This window comes from Topomyia yanbarensis, chromosome 3 (assembly GCF_030247195.1).
Source record: "Topomyia yanbarensis strain Yona2022 chromosome 3, ASM3024719v1, whole genome shotgun sequence".
Classification (NCBI taxonomy): Eukaryota; Metazoa; Arthropoda; class Insecta; order Diptera; family Culicidae; genus Topomyia; species Topomyia yanbarensis.
Genome location: NC_080672.1, coordinates 330,425,213 through 330,446,469, shown reverse-complemented (window position 1 = coordinate 330,446,469; position 21,257 = coordinate 330,425,213). Strand labels below are relative to the sequence as shown.

At 39.5% G+C, this 21,257-nt stretch overlaps 1 protein-coding gene across 1 annotated transcript in view; it reads left to right on the top strand.

Annotated features, from left to right (window-relative positions):
- Nucleotides 1-5,068: 5,068 nt before the first annotated feature.
- LOC131689237 (RYamide neuropeptides) overlaps nt 5,069-21,257 on the top strand; it is a 64,285-nt gene continuing 48,096 nt past the window's right edge. Inside the window, exon 1 of the mRNA XM_058974186.1 lies at nt 5,069-5,385. The gene's annotated coding sequence lies outside the window, so the exon portion shown is untranslated. The remainder of the gene's footprint in view (nt 5,386-21,257) is intronic.

Sequence of the window (21,257 nt, the reverse complement as noted above, 5' to 3'; positions counted from 1 at the left end):
AAGTCTACCTATCGAGCAAAATTAGAATCCAACTTTGCTGCAGAGGTATCAGAGATGCACTACCAGCGTTTGTAAAAACCAGCCTTTGTACAGGAGGGCACAAATCCTTATTTCATACTTAGTTGCGTTTTGGCCTCGCCTTATCAGAAACCGACACTAACTTATTGTCGGAATAGATTAGCGCCGGCTTGACGCAAATCTCTTAAAAATAAAACACAGCCAAGACAAGTTTCGGCTTCACTGTGTCTCATCGGCATAAACAGAACTTCTGCTCGAACGGGACATCACGTTTGATCAGTCGTTCGATTGAAACACAAAGTGTGTTTTAGTTTTAAGAGATTTGCGTCAAGCCCGCGCTAATCTATTCCGACAATAAGTTAGTGTCGGTTTCTGATGAGGCGAAGCCGAAACGCAACTAAGTATGAAATAAGGATTTGTGCCCTCCTGTACAAAGACTGGTTTTTACCAACAAATTTTCACCCTAGTGAAAAATTTTGGTTTTTACCAAATTTTCCTCCTTAGGGTGAAATATAGCGTAGTGCTTTCGCATAGGCCTGCTAAGCCAAGACAAGTTTCGGCTTCACTGTGTCTCATCGGCATAAACAGAACTTCTGCTCGAACGGGACATCACGTTTGATCAATCGTTCGATTGAAACACAAAGTGTGTTTTAGTTTTAAGAGATTTGCGTCAAGCCGGCGCTAATTTACTCCGACAATAAGTTAGTGTCGGTTTCTGATGAGGCGAAGCCGAAACGCAACTAAGTATATCAGAGATGGATTCCAATTGTGCTCGATAAGTAGGCTTTTTTGACTTCACTCTTTGCGCAACTGTTCTCTATAGACTGTGATATGATCCTATTCTACGCTTTTCTAAACTTTCTTTCTTAAACTCCTTGCTTCCCTGCTTGTGTGTGTTCTCATATCAAAATATTTTTGGCGATTTGTAGGTCTGGTGGTATCCAATGGGGAAAAACGATCGGAAATGGTGAGTGAAGCTAAGCAATTATGTGAAAAAAATTCCCCACCCAGAGGCGAGACTCGAACTCGCAACCTTTGAGACTCCGGCCCAATGCACTAACCCTTATGCTATCCCTGGGTATGGTGACATCCCAGAAAGAACATATGATTATCCCACTGGCGACGGTGATCGTACCCTGCCTGCAAAGCGAGGAATCACACACAACGGCAGCTGATCACCCCAACACACATTTGATCTATTTAATTTCCCCGCTAGATACCAAGGCCCGGGTTTTTATAATCGTCTGATGTCTAATTTTTAGTTAATTACCCATCGTACTTCGGTGGGTGACAGAGCTAATGAAGACTGTCGATTTCTAGTCCCTTGCCCAGTGAACAGAGGTATGACGGGAGTGAACCCGCCCGTTCGAATTAAACTAAGAATTCAATTTTTTTTTTGGTCTTTTGGCTTAAGTGCCAATACCTTATTTAGGACTGGTGGTATCCAACGGGGAAAAACGATCGGAAATGGTGAGTGAAGCTAAGCAATCATGTGAAAAAAATTCCCCACATTTTTTCACATGATTGCTTAGCTTCACTCACCATTTCCGATCGTTTTTCCCCGTTGGATACCACCAGTCCTAAATAAGGTATTGGCACTTAAGCCAAAAGACCAAAAAAAAAAAATTGAATTATTAGTTTAATTCGAACGGGCGGGTTCACTCCCGTCATACCTCTGTTCACTGGGCAAGGGACTAGAAATCGACAGTCTTCATTAGCTCTGTCACCCACCGAAGTACGATGGGTAATGAACTAAAAATTAGACATCAGACGATTATAAAAACCCGGGCCTTGGTATCTAGCGGGGAAATTAAATAGATCAAATGTGTGTTGGGGTGATCAGCTGCCGTTGTGTGTGATTCCTCGCTTTGCAGGCAGGGTACGATCACCGTCGCCAGTGGGATAATCATATGTTCTTTCTGGGATGTCACCATACCCAGGGATAGCATAAGGGTTAGTGCATTGGGCCGGAGTCTCAAAGGTTGCGAGTTCGAGTCTCGCCTCTGGGTGGGGAATTTTTTTTCACATGATTGCTTAGCTTCACTCACCATTTTCGATCGTTTTTCCCCGTTGGATACCACCAGTCCTAAATAAGGTATTGGCACTTAAGCCAAAAGACCAAAAAAAAAAATTGAATTATTAGATTTGTAGGTACCTAGGGTAATAGGCCTATTGGCAAACACGTTTTATATTTTGGATATACGTAATATGTTTAGAAGTAGAATACTTCTAGGGGCATGTTCAGTAGCGTTTTATTTTGTATAGGAGTTTCAAAGTAGAACTGAAACTGAAACATTTACATCCCCAAATAAATTTGAATGCAGAAACGCTGAAGGCATGGCGAGACATGAATTTAAAACTGAATAGGACACCCGCTAAAACTACTGCTGGAGGCAGCAAGATCTAGTTTTAAAATTTTCAGTTTTATATTATAGAACTGTCAAAATTTTGAATCTAGAACTGAAACACTCCTGAACATGCCCTAACATTTTAATATAGCGTTACAAAGATTTCGGGCGGAATATTACCCGATTTTTAACGTCATTAATTACCGTTGTGCTTAATGAGATAATTAGATTTTTGTACTACTCGATAGGAAATATTCAAACACAACACTTTTGTCAGTAATTCCATAGTGCGAACAATTAGTATAAATAAAGAAAATAATGAATTTAATGAAAGCAGTCATTAACTTACCATGATTGGTGGATAACGTTCAATCGATGAAGGAAAATTTTATTGCATTGTTTGTCCCTCCTGATTTATGGGAAAGGATGCTCGTCACACTTGTAAGCAATGGTCTATTTGAATTTCTTGTAATAAGTTCATCCGTCGTCTTAGCAGAAGCAGCAGCAACCACCCTAAAACGAAGGCCATGGTATAAACTACCATATTAGGGGTTTAAATTAAAAAGGTTGTACCAGTGAATTTTGGTAGACAATGTATCATGCTTGACTTGAATATAATTCCCATCATTTGTACTATGTACATTTCGACATAGAGACAGAGTCTGGGTTGTTTCGTCGAAAGCCATTTCGCCGAAGGTCATTTCGCCGAACGGGTCGTTTCACCGAAGGTCATTTCGCCGAATGGGTGATTTCGCCGAATGGGTCATTTCGTCAAATGTTATTTTACTATATATGTAATTGTGCAATATAAGTTTTTAATGGTACTATCAGAATACCAAAAAAATCTTTTTATTGCATTTATAACCATCATAATAAAAGGATTTAAAATAATAGTAAATGGAAGGAAACAGTATTTTATGCGCTGTATTTATTGAAAAATTCATTCTTTTCGTTTTTCCATTTAGATACGCAATATAGAAAAAAACTAACATATTATTTAGAATTTAGAATAGATTTCATTATATTGAATATTCTTGGTTTTAATGTTATATTGGTACTAAATGTATGCCAATATGATGCAAAAGTTTAATGCTAACTGCTACTTGGGTTATTGTATACGGCGAAGCCAGTGTGATGCGGTTTTGCCGCATAAACGATGCCGAGGAACCGAAACGGCGCAAAACCGCTAAGGATTCGCTGGACGAGGTGGCCGCCGACCCACCATCGGAAGCGGCGGCCTCTCGCAAGCAAACCTGTGATCCACTCGTTCGCCCGGTTACTCAAACTTAGGCGGTTGAATTAGTTTAGGTCCCACGGAGCTGAGCGATGTCGGACAGCACGCGAACGAAAGGGATGTGGCGTAGCAAGATTAGGTGGAACGATTACACTTATATTTAAAAAAAATGCATTATCTGGTTTGCAAAAAGTTAAAACATAATCATATAGTATTGTTATATTAAATTTTAGTTTTTTTCACATGCAGCCAAAACATTGACATGACTTAACAATTGATTCAATATTTTATCATTATAGATCTTTGATGAGACTAAATTTAAATACTGACTCTCCCTTAATATAAATTAACCTTATAACCACATATTGATATTGCGTTTGGTACGCAATGACTCATTCGGCGAAAGGCCCATTCGGCGAAACTACTTTCGGAGAAATGACCTTCGGTGAAACGGTATTCGGAAAAATGACCCGCTCCCCAAATTGCCAGGCAAAAAAAAGATTTTTATCTCTACAGTGATGGGTAATATTTCGAAAAATATGTCGAGATCCTCTCTTTTTACACAATCTTTTCAACATATTCTAATCACAAAACATAATATAAGGTGAGTAATTTCAAAGACGTAACCAAAGTGAAGTAGAATACGTTTTAGCGTGGTAATTTGAATGCAGCTATTATTGCTATTTTCTGAATAATTGTATTAGATCGGTTGATCCGGAATTTATGTCAGTCTACAAGCATCAGTAGTTTTATATAGTTTTCGGCAATGCCTAATAATCTAACCTTTTCTGTAGATTCGTATATGATAGCGCTGGAAAGGGCTTTTTATTTTTTTAGTGGGTAAATGAAAATTTTCTCCAATGTCTAATTTATCTGACTTTAATACAACATTTCCGAATATAGTACCAATTGCTGCATTCGAATCATCAGGCTAAATTGTATTTTACTGGCTTCCCACCCATCTTTTTGCTACAATTTTCAGCGTGCGACAAATGATTATCTATAATGCACACAAGGAAGCACCCAAGCTGAAAATAGGAAAGAAATAAAAGGTGCAAGTTCAATATTAGGACTTTCAACTGCAACCGATATATTTTTACCGGATTTCAAGAGAAAGGCTTGTTGGGCGTGAAATTCGACAACTCGGGCTCGCAATACTGTCTCAATTTTGTGCTACGATTATAAGATTATGCATGGTCCCAACCTTAATAATTTACAGTTACAACAAATCTAACTTCTGTAGTCTCAAACCACACCATGTCGCGGCATGTTGCGTGCAAAGACAAGCGACACGGTAACGAAATTGTGTAGCATGGGTGGCTCGATGATATGATGATGCATCATACGATTCGCCCAGTCACCCCCTGTTCGTTAGCGGCAACCACGGGCTGAGCAAGCTAACATAAAGGTGTCCTCCCGCAGCTGAGCTGCGATTGCTTTATGTTGGGTTTGGAAGCGAGTCGGGTGCGTGCTTGCTGCTGATATATAAAAGCAATACCCATCGCCATGGTGAACCACAGTATCGAAGGAACAACAGCCGGCGTTTGATGTGTAAAAGCGTTCGAAAGCAGATCCTTTAGTGAGTTCCGAACAACGATCACTGTCGTACCAGTGTTCGATAGGCAGTTTCTGGGATACAGAAGGACCGATTCAGTGGAATTGGTTGCTTTGTTGCACCGATTAACTTTTAGTGATCTGTGAATTTGATTTAAGAAGTTTGTGTTCCGTGCCAACGTGAATCAAGGAATCAGGGTGACAGTTTAGAGAAAGCCAAATTTCCAACAGGTGAGTGGCAGTGAACATTTTGATTCGCCAATCGCTGAAAATCTAATCAGTACGATATTGAACGGATCCATAGCACCTATTCAAGTTCTACTAAATTATAGTGACTAGTAAACTAAAAATCCCAGCAATTCCGCTGCAACCGAGTGAACTACTTTCACCAGAACCAATTATCCAAAGTACATGTTCGATAATTAACCATTGCGTGCGAATATGTTGATAGTTTCATTGAGCGGAAATGAAAGTGAATCACACGAGGTCGGTTATGCCGGCGGCATGCTTGTGAATAAAATAGTAAAGAATAGTTTCGTATGTGGCAGAACTTTGGTAGAACCCAAGTGACCATTTTAATTAATTTCGCAGAAAACTCTGAAATTCAACTGTGCCTATCGACATCGAGCACTGTGAATATTTGATGCTAGCAGAGGTTCCACCTGAATTCACATTCACCGAAAGTAACTACGTAAATTGGCGTAAAAAATGTTTCGCATGATATGCTGAGTAAAGGCAAATTTACTTTGGCATACATTAATGGGTCACTTTTCTGGCAGTTTGATTTTACCACGAAGGTTAGGTATTTTTCATGTGAAAGAATCAATCATTAGAGGTAAACATTCTCTTTCTGAAAGGTTTATGTGTTTTCACAGTCTGCCAAGCAAGAGTGTGATCCTGATTCTTCACAGTTGGTAACACGGTGCTACAGCGATTTTGTACTTTTCAAGTATAGGTTATAGATCTTATCAAATGCAACACGAAATAATGTATGAAAAATCTTGTATCCCCTCAAATCTTGCTTTATATAAAGCTATTTTTGAGTGTTGTGGAAAGAAGAAGAAACTATCTTTCCAACGGTATGGTATGTTATGTTCTTTTGTTAAATATACTATACGGTTTTTGGACAGCAAAATGAAAGCAACCGTCATTTTGCGATTTTTCATGAAAAATAGGATTGCGGAACATTTTTATAACGAAACGTTTATTTTAAGAGAAATTTAGAGAGAACGTTTCGTATCTAATGACATGTTTACAGTGGCGTAGCCAGAAATTTGGTTTGGAGGGGGTTTTGACGAAAATCATAGATTTTTCAAAAATGTTGGCGGGTTTGTTGATGACATTTAATCTGTAGGCCGCGTTGGACTGGGTACTATAGTAATAGCGAAATAGGATGGTGTGAGCGGGCATGGGCGCTATAACCCTACCGTGGGCAGAACTAAATACCTGTCCCAGGTGTCAGTTATGTTGGGTGGCGGACTACGAGACAGGTTAGGTCAAGTTCAACGAGTGGCCCCAAAAACACCACTTTACTAACAATCAAGGAGAAAATGCAGATGAGCAGAAAACTCGCAACTTCGAAACCGTATCATTGGAGGAGCTTTGCTAGACGTGGTAGAAGGTGTGGAAATGCGGGGATCGAGCGACGGCACAAGAGCTGGGCAAAATGCGCCAACGCGTGATCAAGTGGCAGGCGATCAGCGAAAGGATGTGTGTAGTGTGGATCAAAGGTAGAGTTGTGGTACCGGTAATACCGGTACCGAAAATCCCGGGAATTCCGACCCATTTTTGGTATTATAATACCGGTACTGAACAAAAGCCAGTACCGGTATTACGGTACTATGCAATTTTTATGATAAATATGCTAACTCTGAAGGGGATCTGTTTCAAAGTATCGGTCTGCAAGATAACGTTTAATTATATTAATTTGCCTTCTAGATAAATCGTTGAGATAACACCTTTGTGTGGGAATGAGGTGGGACCATCATCACAATAATTCTAGAAGTCTAAGTCATGTCTGTATTTGGTTTGCTTTTAAACCTTTATCTATAAAAGAACGAACAGCGATTTAGTAGCTAACAGTTTTAGACTTGGTGAACTGCTTCAAATGGGGCGAATTGTAATTATTGGTGATCGGAAAATTCAGCAAAACTCCATAGTTTACAGGAAAGCAAGGAGCCTTGATATGCATTAGAGAATAGTAGGCAAAGGACATAAAGGTCGAAACCAATTTTCAGAAAAGCAAGAGAGGAAATGCGTTTAACCTGCTCGGATCTATTGCAACTATCGCTTTGATTTACTGTTGTTAATAGGGTTTCATACATTTACCATCTTTGCAAGTCGACGAAAGTCGCACCACTTAGCAGTTATTGATTTCAAAGTGGCCTAGATTTCGAAATAAAAGAGGGTGCCCTATACGAAAAATATCTTCTGTGAAATGAGTCTTGCCATTCCGAAGCAATTAACAACAATAAACATGTTTTTTGATCAGCACAAATAAATCATCTGAGAATAAGATCATCAGTTTGAGCATTCAATTTCAGTTTGAAGCTTTTTTCGAATTTTTTTTTAAAAATATTCGAGTACCGGTACTTTACCGGTACTGAGGGCTTCAGTACCGTAGTACCGGTTCTCGCCAAAAAGGGTCGGTACTGCGAACCCTAATCAAAGGCCATTTCTTCGACTAGAGCATTATCAATGTGCACTGACCTCACGAAGCCGAGAAAGATGCATTTTATGCTCAGCTGGAGCATGTCTATGATAGCTGCCTATGGCGGAATATTAAGCTCGTCATCGGTGACATAAACATCCTGATAGGCCGGTGGTATTGTATAAACCGGTTATCGCACAGGATAGTCTTAAATAATGTGCAGAAATTCTCACGATTGATAAGTATATTATGACAAACACCTAAATAGCGAAGTAGTAGAAGACAAGAGTATTGCAAAAATCAGCTTGAAGACACGCGCAGTCGACGACAGATGCCGGATCTACCTAAGATTCATGAAAAAATAGGACGGTTGAACCGCTGGCAATGATCATGGGACATGTTTGAGTAGCTCACATTCTCATGTGAGCTACTCAAACACAGAGTAAGGAATTGTCTAGAGCACTCCACTGGGTTCTTTTGAAGATCTGGAAGGAGGAGATTTTACCAAAGTATAAGATGTAGGGAGTAGTAAGTCCCATCTATAAAAATGGTGTTAAGTGGGAGTTTTGCAACTAATTACCGTTTAATCACATTACTGAACTGCCCTTGTATGCAAAGGTGACGTAAATGGCATCGAGTATATTTTTTTCAGGAAATCAATTTTCAAATCTTGCATGGTGCGGGTAAAAGCATGCTTTCGTCACTTTGATTTTCGCTTTTCAACAGGTTATTTTTAATTTTTATTTGAAGTCGTTTGCGCTGAAAGATGCGAATTTTCGTAGTGAACTTAAAAATACGAAAAAGTTAAATTTGACCAAAGTGGCGTTGAAGTCACTTTTGCATACTAGGATAGTAAACGTCATCTGCAAGGTGTTCTCCCAAATTCTTTGTTGCCGCCTATAACCGTTAGTAAGGGAATTCGTAGTGCAATATGGCCTATAATGCACAAATACGGGTTGCATTCATATCTTCAACCAAGCTATTTGCAATAACATTCTTGAAAACTTTGCTGAAGACACTAAGTCTCGAACTAAATTTGATTGGAATTAGTAATGCATCCAACTGGAAAAATTAATCAATAAAATTATGCTACTAAATTCTGAACCTCCAAAAGCTGGTGGTTTCCAAACTATGGAATCTTCGCGCCATTCAATTCGATACCCAAATTTACATCATAAATAGCGAAAAACGTGACAAATCTTCATTTTTTTATTACCAATCTTAGCTAGTGGCACTTTATATAAGTGATAATCCAAAAAAAAAAACAAATATACATAAAAACCAATTCTGACCTGTTACAGACAAGCGTAAAACGCCATTTTTCATCAGTTTCTATGTAGGCGTTTTCGTTGAACTATTCTGCTTGATATTTATTTTGATTTATCAACTATTGGATCCTCACTGAAATATTAGTTACAAGATCCCATTCTCACAATTTACAAAAAGTCCCCATAACGTTTAAAACATTAGGTTCTCAATGTAATGAACAGATAATAAACTTCCAAAATTATTATTTGAATTTTTAAATAAACTAGTCAGCATCAAACTTTTTTTCTTCAATTCCAATATTTTGGTTTGGAGGGGGTTTTAACCTCCAAAACCCCCCTTGGCTACGCCACGGCATGTTTATCATCCAAATCGATAAAAAAAATGACAGAGCTATTATTTTCCAATTTAGAAACTTGCTCGCCCAGTTAAAAACGACCGCGTAGCTAAATTTAGCGCCGAAATTCCTGCAAAATAGTTTCTCTTGAAATAAAGATTTTGAGGTTATAATAAATATTCTAACGGGTTTTTGTGTTGTATTTGACCAGCCTACAACCTTTATTAGATCACTTGAAAAGTACATTCATTTTTTTTATTTTGTAGTACCGTGTAATTGTTGGCAATATATTTTTATGTAGATGTTTGTAAACATAACTAGCTGTTTATCACACATGAAACAGTGTGTTTATGTATCCACTCAAAGGACCAAATAACTCGCGCAGTGGTAATGCGATATATATACATACATATGAAAGTTGAATGCATTTGTACAGAGCTGTAGAGTGAAATTACGGGCCCGAGGAATCCAGCATAAGGGTCCCCTTTGCCATTTTCCGAACACAGGAACGGTTAAGCTCAAAATCTATTTGAAAAAAATAGATCTCTGCTATTATGTATAGCGCATAGACTCTTTTGTGGTGAACTATAGAAGACTGTATTTAGTGCTGTTAATTCAAATAATTTTTTTATTCCAAAGTGTCTTACGATCAATTCTTTTTTTTCGTTTATTTTCCGTGGGTATCTGTCCACACTGAGTGACTATTCTGACGCCAGACAGGTGACTCCGCAACCAGGTATCGGTTCATCAATACATGTTCTTTGACGGTCTCGGTTCCAATGAAAATGTCGCTTTTCAAACTACAGGTACAGAAAGCCTACCAAACCGGATATTTCTGTGTAAATTTCGATATCTTCAAATGCTTGAAAATATCGGCAACTTTTCTCTTCCGGCTGCCATCACGCTGGTGGCAACCTTTGACGATTTCACTAACTCGGCGTGCAAGTAGTCCGGGTTCAGGCGAAACGGGATTTCTCTGTGTTGTTTCTCTTGCTTGGACGTCACTTTTATAGCTAAAGCTGTCAAAATCAAATCTTTTTGCACGCAGACAAATGATTTTTTTTAATACTGTGCAAAGAAATGCGTCTATTTTAAGTCGACCGAACTTTGATCGTACAACATTTCAAATATCTACGAAATTGTTAGTGGCTTTGAAAGCAGCCGATTTATCGATAATTCAAATTTATCCAGGTGTCAGTATTGCATGGATTTGTTCGGATCTTTGTCTGGGATCGCCTAAAATTCGTTAAATAAAAAAAAACATATACTCCGCTACAACATCACCAGCCACTGAAAACACAACGTCTTATTTGCATACAATATTATTAAAAAAATCATAATTAAAACCTTGTGCAAATTCCGAAAATAGCCGCAAAATGAAAGTGTAATAAATTTAAAAAAAGAACATTCAATGGAGGAAGAAATTAAAGAGAAAAACTAAAAAAGAAATAAGGAACATAGGAGGAAAATTTAATAAATAGAGCAAATTGAACAAATCAAGAGAGCTGAAAAAATTACATTTAAAATAATGGAAGAAGATTAATAATAAGTAAATAGTCAAAGATACAATTAAAAAACAAATTCAAATCGAAGAAACAATAGAAAATGGGCCAAATTAAGACAATGGAAAAGTTAAAATTGAAGGTATATAAAAATTTTAAGAAACAGCAAAATGAAACAGATTGAGTAATCGAAACAATAAAATTAAGTGAAGAAAATTAAAAAGGAAATCAGCCAAGAATTGAAAAAAATGGCATGCAAAATGTTTAACACAGGTAAACGACGAATGAAAGAAAAATAAATGCAACAAAAAATATAAAACGAAGATCCACAAAAGTAAATAAATATAGAAATTAACAAAATGGATCCACTGAGTTAGACGTAGAAATAACAATAATACACAATGTTTGGCATATAAAATTTTGTGCAGAAAACAAAAATGGAAAGAATGAAAACTGAAAAATGTTAAAAATGTTTCAAAACAGAAGAAATTATGAAGAATAAGAGTAAAGAAAATAGATAAAAATAAAAGGACTATGAAACATAAGAAAAGGTGCATTTTTTAAATTAACTAATTTGGAATTGAATAAGTGCAATGGAATAATAGGAATAGAAATAAATGAAAAAAACTGTCCGGAATACATTAAAGAAAAAACCAGAAAACAAGAACACGTCAAAATAGCCCAAAAACGGACAAAAGTGAAATTATAAAAACCTGTTTTAATCCACCTAGAGGTGCAATTGTGCCTTTCTCATTTCTACAAACTATGATTTAATAGCTGGTTCGTACAATATAACATTATGAAAATGTCTTTCATTCTTATTACACTTGGTAAGTATATATAAGAGCACGTTTGTGCATTCATCGCGGTATCGGTTTGAATCGGAGTTTTCTATGTGATTGCACTCCACAACCCGTAACTTCGGAGCCGGAAGTCGGATGGAGATGGAATTTAATATCAGTTTCCGGGGACGCAACACCTTTCATTTGAGACTAAGTTGACCAAATCGGTCTAGCCATTTTCGAGAAACCAATATAACCGTTATTCTGAATTTGGATACTTCAGGATCCGTCGATGGTGGCCAGTGTGGCCAAAGAGACTTTGAATGACTGTTGGGGACCTAGATCTACAAATTCAACAGTTGTGTTTACATTTTGGAAAAAACTCCACCTTTTTACATCCATCGCAGAATTCGTTAGAATCGGGATTTGCTGCGTGATAGTACGTATCACCCTGTAATTCAGGAACCAGAACTCGGATCCACACAAAATTCAACAGCAGCTGATGGACCTTTCATTTAAAATCAAGTTTGTCACAATCGGTTCAGAAAATTCCGAGAAACCGATGTGGACAAATCAACAAATTTTGTTTTGTAACCATACTCTTCAACTCGTAATCCGAAACAAGATGTCGGTTGAAAATGAAATTCAATAGCAACCTATGGGAATATTATACCTTTCATTTGAATCTTAGTTTGTAAAAATCGGTTCAGCCATCTCCAAGAAACCGATGTGGACATTTTGTTAACAAATCCGCACATACACACACATACATACATACATACATACATACATACATACACATACATTCACACATACATACATACATACACACAGATATTTTGCGATCTTGGCGAACTGAGTCGAATGTTATATGAGACTCGGCCCTCCGAGCAATTGCATAACCTTTCTATAAAAGAAAGGCAAAAGAATAATATTTGATTAGCTTAATAAGCATGAGTTCAATGTTATCTTCATGTGATTATAATTTGGAAAGGTTGGTGGAATGGGTTTGAACGTGTAGGGAATGGGGGTTTTTTTTTTTTTTTTTTTTTATTCATTTCGTTTATTTGATAGGCACAAATGCGTTAGCTTGGCGGTGCCAAATGCTTTTGTTTTTACATTTGGATATCTTAAAACTAGGAGGTTACAATGTTGAAATATTTTTTTTTACAAAGGAAAAGAAAGTTTACGGCTATCTTAAGACTAGAAATAAGATTCAATATACAAAAGAGGGCCAAAAGATTTTTTTATGAAAAAAATTAAAACAAGGGATTCACTTTGATATACAAGAGGGGGAGTAATAGTATTTTACGAAATATTTTACGGTTATCTTAAAACTAACAATATAGTTTAGTACACAAAAGGGGGGAACAAATATTTATGAGAAATTTCACAGAAATCTTAAAACTAGGGATTCAATTCTATTTACAAGATGGAGGACAAGAGTTTCAATAAAGAGTAAAAATTATAGCTATCTTAAAACTAGGAATACAGAATACTAATTTGAATTTTTTAACTAAAACTTATGCTTGGTCAAGATATTCAAAGGGTGGCTCATTTCCGCATCAGTGTAGCAGCAGTTGTATCAAGGACAGGGGAGAGACAGGGAAAGAAGAGCAAAACTTGCAACTTTCGCTCGAACGGCGGGGGGGGGGGGGAGGGGGATCAGCGAATCAAATTTGCGCCTCAGTATAGTAAGTCGTCGAGTACCGGATTGGCGGAGGGTATTCTTCGGACCCGCGGGGAATCCTTCAAAAGTCATCGGACCTCGAGTCGCTCTCGCTTCAGTTTCCTTCTATGCAGGCGTAGTGGTAAGGACGATGGCGGTTACATAGTGGCACTCTGGAGCTGATCGGTTCCACAAGGCAGGATGAAACTCTAAAAACGAGAAATAAAAGAGAGGGGCTAAATTGGGATATTTATCGTTTTTATGAAGGTATAAATAAGGGACATATAGGGGAAATCACGAGTTGCCAGCATATCTCGGACTGGTACATTGGGTGGTCTACCTCGGGCCCGAAGGGATTCCTTTAACTGAGACCTGGCGTCACAATACCCGGCGCACACCCAGACAACGTGTTCGATGTCGTGATAGCCCTCGTCACAAGCGCACAGACTACTCTCCGCAAGCCCAATACGCCGCAAATGCGCATCCATGGTGTAGTGATTGGACATAAGTCGGGACATTACACGAATAAAATCCCGACCCACATCCATCCCCCCGAACCAAGGCTTCGTTGATATCTTTGGGATAATCGAATGTAGCCATCGTCCAAGTTCCCCATTGCTCCACGAGGTTTGCCAACTGTTGAGCGTCCTCTGACGACAAATACTAAAAAATTCGTTGAAGCAGATTGGTCTTTCGTATATGTCACCATTTAATGCGCCCACCTTTGCTAATGAGTCGGCCTTTTCATTGCCCGGGATAGAACAATGAGAGGGGACCCAAACAAAGGTAATCTGATAAGATTTTTCAGATAACGTACACAAGGACTCCTGTATCTTCCCCAGAAAATACGGTAATTGCTTTTTAGGCTTCATCGCACGAAGAGCCTCGATAGAGCTGAGGCTGTCCGAAACGATGAAGTAGTGATCTGTGGGCAGAGTGTCGATGATCCCAAGGGTGTACTGAATTGCAGCTAACTCTGCGACGTAAACTGAAGCGGGATCATTGAGCTTGAATGAAGCGGTGATAGTATTGTTGAAGATACCGAAGCCAGTGGACCCATCGAGATTTGATCCGTCAGTGTAAAACATTTTGTCGCAGTCGACTTCTCGGAATTTATTATAAAATATATTGGGGATCACCTGCGGGCGTATATGGTCCGGAATTCCACGAATCTCTTCCTTCATGGATGTGTCGAAGAATACAGTAGAATCAGAAGTATCTAGGAAACGGACACGGTTGGGATTGTACGAAGAAGGATTGATGCTCTGTGCCATGTAGTCGAAGTACAAGGACATAAAACGGGTTTGAGAATTAAGCTCGACGAGCCTCTCGAAGTTTTCAATTACCAACGGGTTCAGAATGTCGCATCGGATGAGCAATCGATATGAGAGTTCCCAAAATCGATTTTTTAGCGGAAGAACGCCCGCCATCACTTCGAGACTCATCGTATGGGTCGAGTGCATGCAACCCAAGGCAATGCGCAAGCAACGATACTGGATTCTCTCCAGCTTGATGAAGTGTATGTTCGCAGCGGAGCGGAAACAGAAACACCCGTACTCCATCACCGACAATATCGTTGTTTGGTACAACCTGATCAGGTCTCCTGGGTGAGCACCCCACCATGTTCCAGTTATTGTTCGGAGAAAATTGATCCTTTGTTGGCATTTCTGTTTCAGATACCTAATGTGACATCCCCAGGTACCTTTAGAGTCGAACCAGACCCCGAGATATTTAAATGTGAAAACCTGGTTGATCGTTGCACCCATTAATAAAAGCTGGAGTTGCGCCGGCTCACGCTTCCTAGAAAAAACAACCAACTCAGTTTTCTCCGTGGAGAACTCAATACCCAGCTGAAGAGCCCAAGCAGACAAATTGTCCAAGGTATTTTGTAATGGTCCTTGCAAGTCGGCAGCTTTGGGCCCTGTAACAGAGACCACCCCGTCGTCTGCAAGTTGCCTTAGCGTGCATGAATTGGCAAGACAATCGTCAATGTCATTCACGTAAAAATTGTAGAGCAGGGGACTTAGACATGATCCCTGGGGAAGACCCATGTGGCTAAATCGCGATGTTGTTAAATCGCCATGCGAAAAGTGCATGTGCTTTTCAGACAACAGGTTTAGCAAAAAGTTATTTAAAATTGGTGAAAGACCATGCTGGTGCAGCTTCTCTGACAGAATGTTGATAGAAACTGAGTCAAAAGCCCCCTTAATATCCAAGAAGACTGATGCCATCTGCTCTCTGTTAGCATAGGCCATTTGGATTTCTGTAGAAAGCAACGCAAGGCAATCGTTCGTCCCTTTGCCTTTGCGGAAGCCAAATTGTGTATCTGACAGTAAGCCATTTGCTTCAACCCAATTGTCGAGGCGAAACATGATCATTTTCTCGAACAACTTCCGAATACAGGACAGCATTGCAATCGGCCGATACGAGTTGTGGTCGGAGGCTGGTTTTCCTGGTTTTTGGATGGCGATGACCTTCACTTGCCTCCATTCATAAGGGACAATGTTACCCTCAAGAAACTTGTTAAATAAATTCAACAGGCGCCTTTTTGCAGTGTCAGGCAGATTCTTCAGCAAGTTGAATTTGATTCTGTCTAACCCTGGGGCGTTATTGTTGCACGATAAGAGAGCAAGTGAGAACTCCACCATCGAAAACGGTGTTTCGTTCGCGGTATCGTGAGAAGACGCGGCGCGGTACGTTTTCTGTACCGGGACAGAGTCCGGACAGATCTTCTTGGCGAAAGCGAATATCCAACGGTTTGAATATTCCACGTTCTCGTTGGTACTATTATGATTACGCATACGTCGAGCCGTACCCCAAAGAGTGCTCATCGCTGTTTCTCTCGTTAACCCGTCGACGAACCGGCGCCAATAACTGCGTTTTTTGGCTTTCATTAGACTCTTCATTCGCCTTTCTAACGACGCGTACTGTTGATAGCTAGCGGGTAACCCGTCTTCCCGGAAGGCCTTATATGCAGTGGACTTTTCCGCGTACAGCTCTGAGCACTCTTTATCCCACCACAGGGTGGGAGACCGTCCATGGGTATTCGCGCTGGGTACTGGTTTAGTCTGAGCTTGATTCGCACTGTCGAGAATCAAGCCAGCCAAAAACCTGTACTCTTCCTCCGGAGGAAGTTCTTGAGTGGATTCGATTTTAACGGATATCGCGGTCGCGTAACTCTTCCAATCAATGTTCCGTGTGAGGTCATACGAGACATTGATTGTTTTCGATGGTCTTGAACCGTTAGCAATTGAAATCACGATAGGCAAATGATCGCTACCGTGGGGATCAGGGATCACCTTCCACATGCAATCTAACTTTAGCGATGTCGAGCAAAGCGATAAATCCAACGCGCTTGCGCGTGCTGGTGGTGTAGGAATCCGCGTCATTTCTCCCGTGTTTAAGATGGTCATGTTGAAATTATCGCAAAGATCTTGGATTAATGTTGATCTATTATCATCATGAAGACAGCCCCATACCGTACCGTGCGAGTTAAAGTCTCCCAGAACTAGCCGCGGTGCCGGTAAGGATTCCGTGATATTACAAAGCGTTCGGTGCCCTACCGAGGCTCTAGGAGGAATGTAGATGGAAGCAATGCAAAGGTCTTTACCTTTGATTAAAACTTGACAAGCGACAATTTCAATGCCTGGTGTCGAAGGGAGGTTAATTCGGTTGAAAGAATAGCACTTTTTGATCCCCAAAAGTACTCCTCCATAGGGGTTTTCTCGATCCAGACGAATTATATTAAAGTCGTGGAAGTTGAGATTTATATCGAAAGTTAACCAAGTTTCACATAATGCGAAAGCATCACATTTTAAACTATTTAGTAAAAATTTAAAGGAATCGATTTTCGGGAGGATACTTCTGCTGTTCCACTGTAGAACAGTGATCGAATCGGTGACCTCGTTCGATGACTTAGCCATCGAAGGATACGATCGCTGCAAGGAGGGGCCATTTAGTAGTCAATTGCTTCAAAAATGTTTGCACTATAGGGAGAAAACGTATCAGAAGGCTTTTAAGAGGATCAGTAACATTGAAAGCTGTGAAAATTAAGTCCACTATGTCAGAAAATTTCATTAGTCCGCTACTGGACTGAGTATCTGTTTGAAAAAAGGGGACACTTGGGGTTTTGGATGTCCCTGGAAGTGGTGGGTACTCCTTGTTAGAATTAATATTTCCAAGTCCTGGAGCAAATTGCTTCGGCTTTTGTGCATCACTTCCGTTGGATTTATTGGTTGTAGATGGCGCACTCTGAGTGGACGACACCTTGGCACCCTTACGGGGCAATGTAGGGGATGCTGGATTTCTCCTCTTCCTGGATTCCCCTGGGTTAACCAAAGATGTTCCCTCTCGTGGGTCGTCAGATTCTTGCTCAACGTTAGCCAAACCAGCATAGGGATTTTCGGACAGGACAGATGGCGAAGCATTCTTTAGCATTTCTGCATAAGAACGCCTTGAGCGTTCCTTAAGGGAGCGCTTAATTTTATCCCCGCGCTGCTTGTACGCAGGGCATGATTTAAGAGCATGTGAAGGGCCCCCGCAGCAAATACACTTTTCAGTTTCTTTGTCGCAAGAGTCATCCTCATGCTCTCCTTCGCATTTGCCGCATCGTTTCTTATTTCCACAATATGTGGCTGTGTGGCCCAACTGCTTGCAATTGCTGCAGCTCATGACCCGCGGTACAAACAGGCGAACTGGTAGGCGAACCCTGTCAAGGAGGATGTAGTTGGGAAGAGAGGACCCGGCGAATGTCACCCGAAGCGAGCCTGATAGAGAGTAGGTAGTCTTACCTCCCTCGGTGTTTGCGGTATACAATTGTTTGCATTCTAAGATCTTAATCTGTTCAAGAGAGGGGTCCTTAAAGCAGCCAACCCCGTGCTCCAACAGTTCTTCGCATTTCAGGCCCGGTTCGGACACTACCCCATCGATTTCACAGGCCACACAAGGCACGTACGCTTTAAATTCCCGCGTAAAGCGCTCACAGCAAGCAATCGCGTTTGCCTGCCCGAGATCATTCACTAGAACACGTATCTTGTTTGCCCGAACACGTGTTAGCAGTGAGATCTCGAGAAAGTTTTAAAATATTAACCGGTTTCTCTCCGGTCCGAAAATATACCACCCATGGCCCAGAGGAACCTTCTGGGTACTGCTTTATACGGGGAGTAATGCGAGTATTAGGGGGATCAGGGACTTCCATGATTACATCAGATGGTATTTCGCCCTCGGCCATTTAAGCACGAGGGCAGAGCGTTATATAAACGGGAATGTGTCTTATTATTTGATTACAAGGTAGAGTAAAAGTAGGGAAAAGGAAAGAAAGCAAACGAGGGAAAAAAAATAAAGCAAAACTTATCTGCAAACAACGTCGATTGTTCCGCACCAGCGAAAACAATGTACTGGATTTACTGCCGGCACCAGAACGAACAAAGGATGACCTTGAATCACTGAATTTACACACCGAACACCACTGTGAAATATAACGATCCGTTCCGTTCAAAGGTTGGGAGACGTATGATGGAATGGGGGGTTAGTAGAGTGGGAGTGGAGGATGCGTCAGAAATCCTTCATCTTATTTCGGTATACGGGGTGGATGAAGGAAATGCGGGCGTGAGGGTGGTCCAAGAGGAGGGGAGTGATGAAGGAGGGAGGTGTAAGGGCAAGGAGGGGGGGGGGAGGTGCGGCGACGCAATACTCAACTGCATATTTTGCCTTCCATTTGAGACTTGGTTTGAGAAAATCGGTTCAGTCATCACCGATGAACCGATGTGACTTTAATTGTGGAATATGCCCTGAATTCCGGAACTCCGGAATCGTCGATAGTGGACAATATATTCAAAGAATGTTTGATTGGCAATCAGTGATCTAGATCTGCGATTAGAAGTAATTTGGTGACCATTTCAATAGTTTTTACCCTCTGAGGTATTACGATTGTACCGATTTATATGGGAAATTCCAGTATATCTTTACTAACACCCCTATAACTTCGGAAGCAAGAGTCGGAACCGAATAAAATTCAGCAGCAGTCAATAGCATTACTGTATCTTTCATTTGAAATCAAGTTTGTAAAAATCGGTAGAGAATTCGTTGTGGAATGGGTGTGATATTAGCTTAGGAACTTGGCGGGTTCCCCGGGGGCGTCATGAACCGTCATAGGTGGCCAATGTGGTCAAAGCTGCTTTAAATGATCATTAGTGATCCAGACCCGCAAACTAGAGTAATGTTACATCAATTTTAATATGGTTTACATCATTTGAACATCATGGTGGTACCAGTTTATATGGGAATTTGCTGTGTGACCGCACTCTTCAACCCGTAACTCCGGAACCGGAAGTCGGATCAACTAAAAATTCAATAGCAGCTTATGGGAGCGTTATACCTTTCAGATGAAAGTAAGTTTGCGAAAATCGGTTCAGACATCTCTGAGAAAATTGTGTGAGTTTAAATGACACACACACATACACATACACACATACATACACACACAGACATTTGCCGATCTCGACGAACTGAATCGAATGGTGTATGACACTCGGCCCTCCGGGCCTCGGTTAAAAAGTCGATTGTTACAGTGATTGCATAGCCTTTCTTTATATGAGAAAGGCAAAAACATTACATCAAAAGGGCTTAAATGGGTAAAAATAAAAATGCTAGAAGAAATGTGGAAAAATAGGAAATATAGAAAAAGGAGAAACTTAAAGAAATGAATGGGTTAAGCAATAAATAAATCTATATAAAGTAAAAGGGGGAAAAATTAACATTTTAGAAATTGAAAACAGAAAACGTGCACAAAACACAAACAAATTAAAATAAAATTATGGGAAAAAAGCTCAAAAAAAATTAACGAAATAGAACACATGAAATTTAAAATTGTTTAAATGGGTAAAATGGTAAAGGTAATGAAACATAGTAATAAAGAAAAATGGGAGAATGTCGAGAAAAATGTACACAAAAGAAAAGTATAAATTTCAAAGAAGAGAACAGAAAAAATCACAATACGAAAAAAGTAAAGCGAATAAAATATAGGAAAATTATTTAAAAGAAGGATGGATACCTATAATTGAAAAATAAGGAAAACGGGCGGATAGAGAAATTACTAAAATAGGTTGATTGGAAAATATGAAAAAATATAAAATATAATAGAAAATAAAAGTTTAGTGTAATAGATTAAACAACAAATCGTAATTTTTAATTTAGAGCTTAAAACTAAAGTTTTATCGATTTCTTATAACAATAGCAAGCGACATACGTAGGATTTGTTCGGTATTTGGATTCTTTATATTGGAACGACATTAAATTAGCAAGGGACTGGAAGGTGAAATATTTTTCAAATATTAAGAGCCATAGTACTCAAGGAAGAGCAAGGATTTGAAGTAAGAAAATTTAGAAAAAACCTATTTTAATCCACCTAGCGGTGCAATTGTGCCTTTCTCAATCATGAATCACGAGAATGTGTGCGTTGTTTATATTCATTAAAAACTTTTAAATGCATATATTACATTTTATTATTATACATCACATGACAACTATATTCAGGAAAATAAATCATTATTCGAGTTCTAAAATTTTGAAAAAGAAAAAACAGCCATGGTAATATTGAACTGAAAAAAGGTGCGAAATCGGCAGTCCCAAAAAGTCGATTTTGATAAAAAAAAATTTTTGAGATAACATAAAATCTCGACGTTTCATGCATTTTAAAGATGTTTGGCATCAAAAATACGAATTCGATTTCTGAAATTTCATGGGGTCCCCCCTTTGAAAAAAAAATTAGAGTTCCGTCTTATATGGGAATTTCATATGTGACCGGACGATTTAGTCTATATTTCCGGACCCATATAAGCGATCCGTACGAAATTTTACAGACATCTGTGGGGATATTATAGCTATCATTTGGGACTAA